Here is a 15,061-nt window from a genome sequence, read left to right as displayed (position 1 = left end):
TTAAAAACTATTAACAAAAAACAAGTTGCTATGCCCACAGATGTGCAAGGATTTCTTTGTTATTCCACAAAATATCATGTAAACACAAGGGGAAAAAATCTCAGGTAATTAATCAATATAGTTGTGAAAATGCTGTCCCAATATTCATGGCATTGGCTAACGTGAGGAAAAATATATTTTAGCACAAGTGTAAGGCAGAAATACTCATGGATCTTTCTTGTCAAGAGAGGGCATATCAACAGCTATTGGGAAAGATGAAGAAGCCCTTCAAGGTTAACAACAGGCTTCCCTTGTAAGGCTAAGAAGAGCAGAAGTTTGTTTCCAGGCCTTGTTATAAATATTGGGGTTTCCCCCCCCCCCCTCCTCTTTGCTTCCTATGCAAACATACCAAAAAACCATCCCCGCTGCCTTCCTGACTGCTAGCCAGCACTCTTTTGATCCTCACTTCCCATTCCCTCCTGGTGGCCAGCAAGAGCTTCCTGCCTTTTTCTGACAGGCAACTGTCTGATATTACCCCCCCCCCCCCCACACACACATACACACCTCAAACTTAAGCAAACAAGCTTATTGGTTTCTCACAGAGTCCTCACCTGTCTGGAACTAGACAGGGTTAAAGCTGACCTGGATATCAGTGGATGCATTTTGTCAGTATGCCTTGGCAGAATTTTAAAAGGCCAAATCCACATTTCATTATCAATTCTGGAAAGTCAGGGGCAATGAGTGCATCTGTTCTCTATCCAGGCGTGTGCATCACTGTGTGTATGTGTGTGTATATATATATATTAGCCAACATTAAACAAAACAGGAAGAAAGAAAGAAAAAAAAGATTTATTTTTAAGAAATCTGGAATCAGACAAGAGATCCAGTGGAAACAGATGTACTGAATTGGAGTGTTTACGTACCATGACTGTCAGAATCAAGCTTGCAGCATCTTTTTTACATCAAGAAACTGCAATCCCAATTGGTCATGAATGCCACAGTGATTTATAAAGTTATGTAAATTTCAAATGCATAGACGATAAAATGTCATTATTTTCTCTCTCCCACCTTTGTCCCCTCCTTCTTTTTGAAACTGCTGACTGATACTGGGTTATGGATATGTGGTGATTTTCAAATGCGAGCTGAGATGGTGAATGTAAGCAAGCTGTTCAACTACCCACAGCTGAGTCCTGTCATTTAGCGTGTCAGCCTTTTGTATGAGCCTCTGGGTTGTTATCGTGATTGGAAACCTTGGCTGACTTTTCCTTCCTCTAGCTGAGGGGCAAGAAGGCCAATGCCTGTGACCCTACTGCCACCCAAGCTGAGATCAGCTAACTCAGTACAGACAGGTCATTGAAGCTGTAACTCGCTGGTTGCCATCAATTTCTATGGACTTAGAACTCCCACAGCTGGTTTTAATGTAAGCTGTAATTAGCAGATCAAAGATTGTAAGCCCTTATTTTAACTCAACCCGTCTGGTAGGATCAGAGTGGGTAAATGGTTAAAATTGAAAAAAAAAGACTCATTAGGCAAATTCCTATCAGAAAACTGGTGTGCATTTTTAACCCTGGTGTGAACCAAGTGACAAAATGTACCCCTTAGAGAAAGTCATTTATGTTATGTATAAATCTGAATAATGTCCTTAAGACTAATTTTATCCTGATATTGCTATAACTGTGCAAAATTCCAGGTTGCAGCAAAGATTACTGCCTTTGATTCTTACAGCTTTGACTGAAAGTTGGATTTAAAGGAGAAATCCATTGCATGTTCTTTGATGATTGGGAGCTGTGAAGTATCAGGGGATAGACACCCTTTTTTAAAGTGCTCCGGAATCACCTATATTCAGCTGAGAAAGCATCCAACTCTCTGATTCACATCCGTTTGAACCTTAGTACCTGAAACAATGCAGCACTCCCTCAACTCAGCTTTTGAATGTCAGATTAAATTTCCTTGCACAAATCTCTGGAATGAGAACCTATAGTTCAAACAAGAGGGCTTTCAATGGAGCCAAGACATGCATTTGTAACCCACACAAAATGCTAAAGGAACTCATAAGGTCAAGCAGCAACTATGGAAAAAAAATGAACAGTTGACGTATTGCAAAACAATACAGGGACTGTATTGGCTCCTTTTCTGTTTACCCTATATACCTCGGACTTTAGCTATAACACTGAGCCATGTCATCTGCAGAAATTCTCTGAAGACTCGGTAACAGGTTGATGTACAAAGGGAGGACAGGAGGATGAATACAGGTCTCTGGTGGAGGACTTTGTCAAATGGTGCAAGCTGAATTGTCTACTGTTCAACATCAGTAAGACAAAGGAGATGGTGATGGACTTTAGGAGGACTAAGCCTGCACTGCTCCCTGTTACTATTGATGGGGAGGCCCTACAGGTACCTGGGAGTGCACATGGATGACAGACTTGAGTGGAGCACCAATACAGAGACTGGGTACAAGAAGGCCCAGAGTCACCTCTATTTCCTGAGGAGACTGAGGTCCTTTGGAATATGCAGGCCTCTCCTTTGCTACCATGCTGTTGTCGCCAGTACAATCTTCTATGTGGTGGTGTGCTGGAGCAATGGCATCAACATGGGTGATGCCAACAGGCTCAATAAACTGATTAGTAAGGGTGGCTTTGTTATAGGAGTCAAACTGGACATGCTGGAGGCTGTGGTAGAATAAAGGACCCTACGGAAAATTCTGGAAATCCTGGACCCTCTGCATGGCACCTTGGCTGAAAAGAGGATCACATTTAGTAATAGACTAAGACAACTGCTCTGCCTCAAAGAGTGCAATATGAAGTCATTCTTACCTTTGGCCATTGGGCTCTGTAATGAGTCAACCTTTAGCCAGGAAAATGATGACCCCCCTCCCCCCCCCCCCTCCATTAGACTGTATGAGTTAACTTGTTTTTTCCACTAGCATGTTGTGTCTGTTGCTTTTATATTCTTTCTGACTTTTCCAATATTTGTATATCTGTGGACTTGTAATACTACTGTGACACTGTAATTTCCTTTGGGATCAATAAAATATCTAACTATCTATCTATTGCATCCAGGGTCACCTTCGGCGTTCCAGTTTGCAATTTGAGTTTCCTTCTCCCTCATTCACATTACTCATTCACAGCAACTGATTCACAACATTCTCAAGAAAAGCATAAATTAAACATAAATTCTGCAAAACTTTTACAAGAATGAACATAATTAGAAAAAAAAGAACAATTGTATTGCAAAGTATTGCTATCCTGAGGCAGTGGTTGAGATTGTGCAGGTTGCTTCAAGAGCCAAATTGCTGACGGAAAGTAACCGTTCTTGAACCTGATGATATGGGACTTCAGGCAGCCTATCCAGATGTCTGTATCTACAGAGAAACAGTCAGATTCTTGGATACCTCCATATATCAGCGTGCATGAGCACACAGTTATTGACCAGTTGCAAGCGCTTCAAGCAGGGCTTGTTGCCGTTTGTCGCCATGACCAATCGTTTACTCTCAGATGCCGAAGATACCTGACCTACAAAATGATGTCAACTGGTAATTCAGGTTACTCTAGGGATGAACATCAGAGGACTGCTTCACTTGCATGAAGGAACCCTGCTGTAGCTGCCAGGAATGCAGAAACCATTGGCCATCAGTGGGAAGTGAGAACATTTTCCACTCCATCAGTGGTCAACAGGTAAGACATCCATTTTCTGTACTGATCCATAGATTCAGGAGTCAAAATTTGTCTGCTGGCAGAGGTGGTGCAAGCATTTAAATTGACTGCCAGGGTGCTGAGCACAGAAGTTGGGATGTTACGTTGCAGTTATACAAGACATTGGTGAGGCCACATTTGGAATATTGTGTACAATTTCCTTCATCCAGTTATAGGAAAGATGTCAATAAGTTGGAAACTGTGCAGACGAGGCTGTTGCCAGGATTCGGGACTGAGTTGAGTAGATCAGGACTGTTTTCACCAGAGTGCAGGAGAATGAGAAGTTATCTTATAGAGGTGTATGAAATCATAAGAGTAATTGATCGGGTGAACCTGGACAAAACTTCTTCCTACAGTTAGGGAATCAAGAACAAGAGGGTATAGGTCCAAGATGTTGGGGGGTGGATTTAATAGAAACCTGAAGGGAAGCTTTTTAACCCAGAGGGAGGTAAGTATATGGAATAAGCTGCCAGAGAAAGTGATTGAGGCAGGTACAATAACAACATTTAAAAGGTGCCTGGACAGAGGTTTAGAAGGTTTAGGAAAGTTTTAGAAGGATATGGGCCAAATGCTGTCAAGTGGGACAAGCTCAGAACTGAGCTGTGTTCCTCCAGCATTTTGTATGTGTTTCTATGAAATATCTGATACTGGGAGTATAAGGGTACAAATGTAACTTTTGGTGTGGAAAGAGGAATGTAAGAATAACAGTCTTACAACCAACTCCTTAACTTGGAGTATCTTTATTAGGATTCAAATTTGTCAAAGGTGGGGATAAGTGCCAGGTTGTTACAAAGCATGGCGCATGATTTCAGGCAATCCAGTGTGTACAGCAGCCTCCACATTGAAACAAAATATGCTATAATTACTCTCTACATTCAATAATTGGTGAATAGAATGATTTATTTCAGATAGGAGAAGTTAAAGAGAAGTTAAATTGATGGTTCAGCTTCATTTCTGTCACCTACATTCATTTATCTGAATATATTGTAAGATCAAATGCATGCAAAATGTTACAAGAATGGATCACATCTATGAAAGTTAATTCTACTGCTTCTGAAGGGCTCATGAAAGTAGCTAAACTGAAGACGTGGGGAGTAGCAACTGCATTTGAATAGAGTTTTGTGGGTTTATGTTTCTTGGCCTATTACATTTTCAATCTTATTCATGGTGTCTGGGTCAGACAGGCAGAAACTATTTTCAATTGCCTTTCATTTGTTTCACAACTGGAAATTAATTGGCAAGGCAGGAGCTTTGGTGAGAAATTTATAGTCGATGGATTCGGCAAGTTCATAAAGAAATGAGCCACATCCACCTTTACTCACTCAGAGACGAGTCAGAGTCCCAAATTGATTGTGGCAGTCAAACTAAAGATTTTCTTAATGTCGAAGTCAACTCTTTGAGTCCAGGTAAGAACAAAAATTATGCTCCATGTAGCTGATTCTGAAACAGCACAATTATAGGGAAAATCTTTCAGTAAACTGATCCATGATGTTACCCATTAAAATACAAACACTCTCTTTTAGAGTCATCAACTGTTTTAGAACTTAGTTGCCTCAAATCAAATATTTTATAGAGACTTGAAAAAGAAAATACTAAAGGCAGTTTTATTTTTGTTTATTCTCATTGAAGAAAAGTGACAAATTCATCTATCTTTTTCTTCTAAAATGATTGCTTTCCATGGAAATGAAAATTCTTAAGTTAACTCTCTCTTCCTGCTTGTTATAATATCTATTAATTGAGGGATGCACTTAGATTTGTCAAGCATCAAGGAAATTTTCTATCTATTGGCAACTCTCTACCACTCAAGTGGAGAGTTGTTTTAATAAACAGTAGACGTTTTTCATATTTCATTCCATTTGAAAGCTTGTTGCATTTGAAAACTGACAAAAAGCCTTTTACTTAAAATGGAGTTTGGATGTTAAACCCATTTTGTTCTCATTTTCACAGCATTTTCTAATGAAAGGCAGCTAAAACCAAATACATTTACCATCTGCTACAGCTGGTTTAACAAACTTTTATGAACTGTGCTGAATAAAATTTTATTCCCATTATGTATCATTAACTGAACTGGAGAAGCGTGTGGACATTAAAAAAAGTTATAACAGACATGGATGCAGGTAATCCAAAACTGCTACTCACCCTTAACCTTTGGTCAGTAATCATAGGGGAACTGATGGTTTCCTTTGGGTCTATTTTAATTCAGGACCTGAGAGCAACAACCTCATTTAGAGCTGAGAGCAGGGGCATTGTGTTTGTTCTAATTGATGAGGATTACTAGTGGGACACTTTCCAATTTGCTGATTAGAATTCCCATGGTAAGCAGTGGGTGCCTGATTCAGAGGCACTGCCACTGGTAACTTAAAAGAATGGTTCCTAAGCAAAAAGGAGATGATGGGGTCTAAAACCAGGAGAAGGATGTTCTATCTGAATGAACACTCACAATGGCATGCTAATAGCAATGTGATAACACTAAACTCAAATTGCAGATTCTGAAGGAAGATCTGTTTTCCTCTCCACAGATGCTACTTTATCTGAGCATTTCCAGCAACTATTGTCTACTTTGATTATAAAGTGTAGACTGGCTTTGCAAAGGGAAACCTATTGTTGTCGCCTGCTGTAAATATAGAGATCAGAATAAGCAAAACACAGAGTCAGACCAAATAGTTGACAATAATCCAAATGTTTGTATTTCAGACAGGAATATCTCTCAGGATGCTATGTAGCTATGGCCTTTTGATATATATTCATTACAGCCCATTAAAATAACAACGGAATGGAGATTTTTGGATCACATGTCTTTTAATGGTTCATACTTCCTGCTATCTGTCAAATATTTTGTTGGTAGCTTGACAATCACAACTCATATTTCATTTTCTCACAGATGAATAATATTAGCCTTAGCCTTGGCAAGCACCAAAAGAATTATTCTTATCACGTTAATGCCATTGCTTGAAGTAACCTTACATGAAGAAGTGTTTGCCTGTGCATCAATTAGAATTCAGCTTTGGAGTCAATGTGAGACCCACCTTGGATAGGCAGACATTTGCTGTTGAAAGGAAGGTACTTGTCAACTGTAGAATACCCTTCAATAAATAAATACCAAGAACCAGGCTAGTGCGAGCATGAGTAGAGAGTGGCAATGACATTTGTTGTCATTTGTTGAATTTTATTCAAGACATCAATGTATTTGTCACCACTTCAGTCAAAAACAACCTGAAACCTAGTTGGGTCAAACTGTCCCAGCAATTCACAAAGTCATATGAATAGATCCATGGTTTTTATTGGTTACAAACAACAATGGCCTTGCCCCAGCTCTACTGAAGTTATTCATGGAACACCCTGATCAAACTCTGGGTTAATCAACTGGCTTACAAAAGAACTTTTTAAAATTAGTTTCCACTCCAGTTTTGTGGGCACCTTCATTGGGACCTAATGAAGTGTCTCGGCCTGAAACATTGACTGTTTATTCCCTTCCATTAGTATTGCCCAACTGGATGAGTTCCTCCAGCAATTTGTATGTGTTACTCTGGATTTTCCAGCATCTGCAGAATCTCTTGTATATAGGACACTTCATGGTGTGTGAGATAATATATCTAAAGATGTTAGGCTGTTCCTCAACTTTCTAGGCTCTTGTGCAGAATTTTAAAGAAATTACCCTCAGACGCCCACAACCATTCACATGGTCTCAAAGCTCTTAATTTGCCTCAACTTTCTAAGCATACAGCTGCCCAGCAGGATGGCTGTAGTCCATCATTTAGATTCCTCAACATAAAACTAACATCATTCTGCTGTGCCTGTTGATTGAACGGCAGACTGGGTGGGTGCCAGCGAAGGTCAAATAATGTTACTTCATTCATTCTGCTTTGCTTTGCATTGCTGAGTTCACTGTAATGATTTTGGCATCAGAAACAAGACTAATGTATACCCAAGTACCTCCTCCAACTATCTCTTCAAGCTTTCATCTCCAACTGCCTGCCCCTTGCACTCACCATTGTCCTTGTAATTAATTACTGTTGATTGGTTTAATTAACTGGCCATTGTTTCTGTTTGTGATCAAAGACTGACCTCAATTAAAGCATCGAAGCAAATGTCAGATTAGCAAATTCTTTAATGTTATTATTGGGAGATTTGCTTTTAAATTAGGACTTGTCAAGAATGATTGCTTCAAAGTTCAACTCAGAGGTCATTCTGGAAATCAGCATTTGCAGTCTTTAGAAGAATTAGTTTGTGATGTGATCTATTAGTCACAGCAAAAATACAGATTCCATATTACTGAAGCAAAAATGTACTGCTTCATTTGTTGCTGCTAAATACCATTCTGACATCTGTCTAGTGGGGGCAACAAAAATGGTTTAACAGTATCCCATTTTCTGCAGACTTGGATTTAAGACAGCTAATATGTACCATGATCTATAATTGTGGGTCTCTCAACATACAGCCGTAATGTCTTAGTATTTTAAGCACTTCATCAATCAACTTCAAAGTAAGCAAGCCAACACTGTCAGTATGTAGATGGAGAGGGGAATGAATGGGGGAAATGTTTGAGTTGCTATCTAAAAAAAGTATTTAAACAGTATTGTTTACCTTAGTGTTTTGTTTGAAGCAAATTTTGCCCCATAAAAGTGAATCAGTTCAAATAGACTGGCCAAAGTTTTGTGAGGATTAAAAGATTTGAAGCGACTAGATCAATAGAACATAATGCACAAAGCAGTACAAGACAGTGTGGGCACTTCAGCTCATGATGTCATGCTAATGTATCATATATAAACCTTCTTCACGATCAATCTAACCCTTCCTCTTGCACAGCCCAGAATCCTCCATTTTTCTCATATCCATGAGCTTCTCTAGGAGTTACTTAAATGTCCCTATTTTCTCAACATCTAACACCATGCCTGACAGTATTCCAGGCACTTACTACTCTCTGCACACAAATACTACCTCTGAGTCCTTCACTAAACTTTCCCCACTCACCTAAAATGGATGTCCTCTGGTATTAACCATTGCCACAATGGAAAAGGCACTGGCTAGCCACTTTGTCTATTCATCTCATAATCTTATACACCTATAACTAGTTGTCTCACCTCCTCCTTTGCTCTAAAGAGAAAAGTCCTAGCATCTTCAACCTTTCTTCATTAGATAGTTTCTCTAATTCAGGCAGCATCTTGGTAAATTTCCTCTGCACTTTCTCTAAAGCTTCCAGAGGTAACGAGAAATGAATGCAATACTCCAACTGTGGAGAGTTTTATAACAATAGCCCATGATTCTTGAACTTAGTTCCCTGACTAATGAAGATTAAAACACCACACACTTTCTTAATCATCCTGTCACCTTGTGTGGCAACTTTGAGGTATCTATGGACCTGGATCTCAAGGTCCCTCTATTCCTCTACACTACTAAAAATCCTGGCATTAACTGTGTGCTCCACCAAGTTCAATCTTCCAAAACCTCTAGTTTTTGATCAAATTGTAGAATTAAACTCAAAGATTATTACTGCTATTCTTGGTGCTTCCATCTTAAATCCCAGTATTTCCTTTGCATTAGGCTGTGTGTTTAAGGCAAAAAAAAACATTTCAACTCCAGTTCAGTTTGCAAATGCAATGTGTGAATATGAGTTACAATATTACCAGTTCTACAGATTTCAACCCATAACCTTTTGGAGAGGTAAGTATGGCATACAGGGGAAGTTATTATGATAAAGTATTTTTCCTGAAGCTAAATAAGTAAGTACATTTGCTGTGTGCAGTAGGTTCACAGACTTCATCATCATTGGTAAGTTATGGTCAGATATACCTTAGCACCTCATTCTTTCTATTACATCACCACCCCTTACCTCCAGCAAGTTCTCTACTGGAGTGGAATTACTTTTCAGGATGAACTGAAAGCTTCACCGCCTCTTTTCATTCAAACCAGATAATTATGTCACTGCCTCCAAAATGCCAGCATCATGGTCTACTGAGTAATATTAATACTAATCATCCTATGTGAAGACATAGATAGTTTAAAGTATTCACTTCGAATGTACCTCTGATGTTGCCTCTCAAAAATCTCTGCAAATTTGCTGGCAGGATAGATGCCAGTGTCCTCTACCATGCCAACATCCTGAACATTGAAACTTTGATCAAGGTCAATAATTTTCTCAGTGGACAGGACTTCCTCCATTCCCAACAACTAAAACAGGCACTGCATTCCCAGCTCCTTCATGGGAAGAGATTCTGGGGTGAGATATGGGAAGAACTTTAAGGACATTTTCAAAATGTAACATCCTCACCAACTCATGGGAATCCCAGACCTAAAAGCCTCTGAAAAAGCACTGAGTACTCAAAGTGTCTCTGACTGTGGCCCATGGAGGCAAAGCACAATCAGCGAGGCCCCAGTAAACCCACCTATTCATTTATCAAGCACTACCCATTCTGTGGCAGAATCTGCAGATCCTGCACAGTATCCAAAGTTCAGCTCAGAACCCAAAAGGTAGCCCAAAGAGGAAACACTCTGCTTCAAAACAAATCTAACTTGTGATTCCTAACACAACAGAAGCTGCAACTATAGAGAAAGATATAATTCTATATTTTCTGTAAGTTCATTTCACCCACAAGCCTCCGTGTGCTTGCAGTGTTATCTTTGTTTCATGGGACAGAACAAAGATTGTAGGATGGGTTTAAGTTGTAAGGTTATTTTCTAATAGACAGCTATTACAAAGCTTCTAGATTGACAAATGGGAACCTTGGGTGATATCATGCTCACCCTTCTTTCAAGCCTGAGCCTAACAGAGACCCTGCTGTAGCTTAGCTCAGCACGGACCAGGGCTTGGACCTGAACTATTGCTTGTATATGGGTTTCTGTCACAGAGTGGACACTTCGGGGTCTGTAATTTACCCCACTCTTGATTCTATTGTTATTCCACTGCTCTCTGGATTCCACAGATACACGAGTCACTGTGGCCAAGACCACTACTTGTCTGCATTTACGCGAGTTTGTACTTCACTGTAATCCATAAATTTATGTCTGGGAAGAAATAGAAAACAGAGATAATTACAGCAGTTCATGTTTTTAGATGACTAAATTGCCAACTTTGAGAAGGTCACATATCTGGGCATAGCTTTATCTCTTGATTCTCCTTTTCCGTAACCACCACGCTCCTATAACCCTCCATAGATTTCAATCTCTTCCCTTCCAATCATAAAAATACTTGATATGCCTAACTACACTGACTAGTGATTATCCTCATCACAGATGTAGCATTGTCAGTTGATTATGATGTTTGACATAGCTGGGTTAAAATTAGCACTGTGGTAATATTGGTTCACAAGCAGTGTGATTTATATTTCCAAAGGCCAAGGTTACAAATACTCCCATGAGGAATGAACCATTTCCTGCAAATCTGCAAAACGGAGTAAGGTCAGATTGCAGCTGAATGGTTTTCCACATGCTTATAGACTCGGTCCATCCCTGGGACGAGGGAAAGCAGAGCGCTGAAAAGAATTAATATGCTGCTCAACCTCGAACTTGTTACATTCTTTTAGAGCTTTTATACTTTAAATATGTTATTTCAGCTCAGCATGGAAATCATTTTATCTCAGCACTTTTTAAGCCTTCTCATGAAGGCAGTTTCATAACTGATGCTGAGAGAGTTTTGCCCTGCTTCTATATTTTTCACATATAATTATATCTTCAAGACAAATGGCAATCTTTTCAGAAGGGAGTTCAAGTGTGCAATTTGCTGTTAGGTAAGGAAGGAACAGAGGAAAATGGAGGTTTCTACTACTTTTTTTCTCAGTTCAGAATAAGGTATTCCTCACTCATATTCAGTGAGTCAGTGATGAAGGAGAACTTCAAAGTACATTTATTATCAAAGTATTATGCAACCTTGAAATTCATCTCCTTACAGGAAGCCACAAAACAAAGAAACCCAAAAGAACTCATATAAAAAAAGAGGACTGACAAACACCCAATCTGCAGGGAAAAAAACTTGCTTGCAAGGTGTTAAACAAAAACTTCAAATACATACAAAAACAATTCAGAACCCGCTTTTGCTTTAGTGGTCTTATTACCGAGCTGCGTCTTGCCAACTCTCTTCATAACTTGAACTGCATTTTGGGAAAATCTCTTTCTTTTCTTTCTTTTTCAATCTTTTTATTGAGTTTCATATAAATATAAAAAAAACATAACAAAATAATGAATAGGTTATGAATACAATAGACTTAAGATTACATTAATAATAGGATAATAATACCCTATTAAACATCAACAACAAAAAAGTACATTAATCAATCAAGTCTATATAATTATATATGAAAAAAAAACAAAACTAATCATCCAAAGAAAAAGAAAAAAAAATTTAAAATGTGTGAAAGAAAATATATATATGAAACAAGCACTAAACTAAAACTAACATGGGCAATAATAACAGTTTATAAGTATATGATAGTGTCAAAGAACTCCGGAACTCCATACCTGAACAAGAATAAACAAAGAGAAGGTCTGGGAAAGGCCAAATTAATTCACATGAAAATGTCGGATGAACGGTCCCCAAGTTTCTTCAAATTTAATTGACGAGTCAAAAATTGTGCTCCTAATTTTTTCCAAACTCAGATAAGAAACAGTTTGAAAAAGCCACTGAGACGTGGTAGGAGGGTTTACTTCTTTCCAATTTTGTAATATAGACCTTCTGGCCATTAATGTTACAAAAGCAATCATTCGTCTGATTGAAGGAGAAAACTGATTACCATCCTCATTTGGTATACCAAAGATTGCAGTAATAAAGTTAGGTTGTAAATCAATGTTCCAAATTGAGGAAATGGTAACGAATATGTCCTTCCAATAATTATGTAAAGTAGGACATGACCAAAACATATGGGTCAGTGAAGCCACTTCTGAATGACATCTATCACATTGAGGGTTAATATGAGAATAAAATCGAGCAAGTTTATCTTTAGACATATAAGGAAATCTCTTAATTATATTCTTTCCCATTTGTATCAGCAGATAACACAAAATTTCTCCCTGTGGACCAGCTCAATACTTTGCATATGTGCAGACAAGTCATAAATGTTCGGGTAATTTTGTGCCATAATGCTGCACTACGACATCCTTATAGACATAATATGTGCTTGCAGATGTTGATGATGTCATTGCATCACCAGTGATAAGTATATTTTTTGCCATTTGAGCAGAGTGTTTATTTCCAACTTTTAATTACAATGCAAAATTCTTTTACTTTTATGCTGATAGGTGGCAAGTTATGTTCATCCTTCACCTTATAATCTCACTCACCTACATAGGCTCAGCCTTGGAAATATTATCCTTGATCTATATCCTCTCAATTCCCTTAGTCTCCTCCAGCCCTTCGACTCTGACCTGTTGAGCATCCCCAATTTGCTTTGCCTTTCTGTTAGTAGCTATACATGACTCTCATTGTCTAGGTGCTAAATGCTGGAGATTATATACAAACTGACCAGCACAAATGACTTCTTGTACTTTCTTAAGTCTAATTTAGTTTGAAAGCATGTGAAGCGCTTTTGAACATTTTCTTTTATTGATTAAATATCCCACATCTGTACAAGTTGTCACAGCATGGAAGCAAAACCGTCTGCCTACCCACTCTGCACTGACCATCAACACTAATTAAACCTTTATTTTTACTTTCCCCACATTTAAATCAATTTCTTCCAGACTGTACCATTTACTGACACACTAGGGACAATTTACAGTGGCCAACTAATGTACCAACATGCCCATCCTGAAGAGCTGGCAGTCAGAGAGAGAGCAGACAAACTCGACACAGATGTCATCCAACATTAGGGTGGAGGCCAGGCCGGGTTACAATTGATTCCAGTGGGATGAAATCTGGTTTAAGTTACATCACTGAATAGAACAACGAAAATTAATGGCCAAACCTGCTTTGGAATGTAACATAAGGCTGGACCTTGTTTACAAGATGATGTCAGAGGTGGAGTTCCAACATCCAGGTCTTTGGCATTGTGAAGCAGCAGATCTATTAGCTGTGCCACTGTTCTGCCTCAAATTATTGTTTACTGACCTTAGGATGATCATACATGACAAACAACGAGATCTACTGATGGCCATCCATTTCAATTCTGCTTCCCATTCCCAGTCAGAAATATCAGTTCACAGCCTCCTCTACTGTCACAATAACACTGCAACACCTTGTATTCTGTCTGGGTCGCCTCTGGCATGAACATTAATTTCTCTAACCTCTGGTAATTGCACCCCCTTTCATCATTCCCCATTCCTGTTTACTTCTCTCCTTACCTGCCCATCACTTCCCTCTTTGCTTTCTTCCACGATCTTCTGTCCTCTCCTATCAGATTCCCCCCTTCTCCAGCCCTTTATCTCTTTCACCAATCAAGTTCCTAGCTCTTTACTTCACCCCCTTCCTTTCTCCTGATTTCACTCATCACCTGCCACATTGTACTTCTTCCTCCCCTGCCCCACCTTCTTACTCTGACTTCTCCCCTTCCTTTCCAGTCATGATGAAAGGTCTCGGTCCAAAATGTCAACTGTTTATTCATTTCCATAGGTGATGCCCAGCTTGCTGATTTCCTCCAGCATTTTCTGTGTGATACATGACAAAGTTCTTTTGAGCTGTCAGACTTTAAAAAAAAAATCGCTGATGATTATCTTCAGTTATTCTGCAGAAATCAATGGATAAGGACCAGAGATGACTTCATCAGATGAAAAACCTGGAGCTTGCTAAATGTTGCATTGTACAAGATTAATTAAGAAGGAGACACACATTTTCCTGAACTTGAGGAGGCTGTGGTGACATTAATGATCTTCTTAGAAAAATGCTTGTCACAATTTAAGTAGAAAGAATAATTGTGAACCATTTTCATCATAATAATATTGCCTGGAAGTTAAGAATTTCACTGTGTTTTCTGACACTATCCTGTAAACAAGGCCTTATGTTACATTCCAAAGCTGGTTTGTCCATTAATTTTCGTTGTTCTATTCAGTGATGTAACATAAACCAGATTTCATCCCACAGGAATCAATTGTAATGTGGATTGACAGTGAGAAATGTCATATAGTTACACATGCTCTATTACACTTTTTTTGTAAATATTCTGAGAAACGGAATACTGTGAGGTGAAATCTAGGCAAGAGTTATAAATTATTAATGTCTCACTGAAAAACATTGCCTTTGAGATGCTGTACAAGCAATGTGGATTGTGTGCATCACTCCATTGTTCACTCTTCACTGCCCATCTGAACCTTAAATGCTGTATCACAAATTATGCTTCAGCAAACATTCCCTTCTGATGTGTTCCATTCCTTTCTTATCATCTCAGTTTTCAGACTCCAACATGTTCTCAGATTTCAGGTATTGATTTCATTGTAACGACCTTTAATCCCAGCGGGAGATTTGGTGG

This window comes from Hypanus sabinus, chromosome 12 (genome assembly GCF_030144855.1).
Source record: "Hypanus sabinus isolate sHypSab1 chromosome 12, sHypSab1.hap1, whole genome shotgun sequence".
Lineage (NCBI taxonomy): Eukaryota > Metazoa > Chordata > Chondrichthyes > Myliobatiformes > Dasyatidae > Hypanus > Hypanus sabinus.
This window is presented reverse-complemented; position numbering follows the sequence as displayed.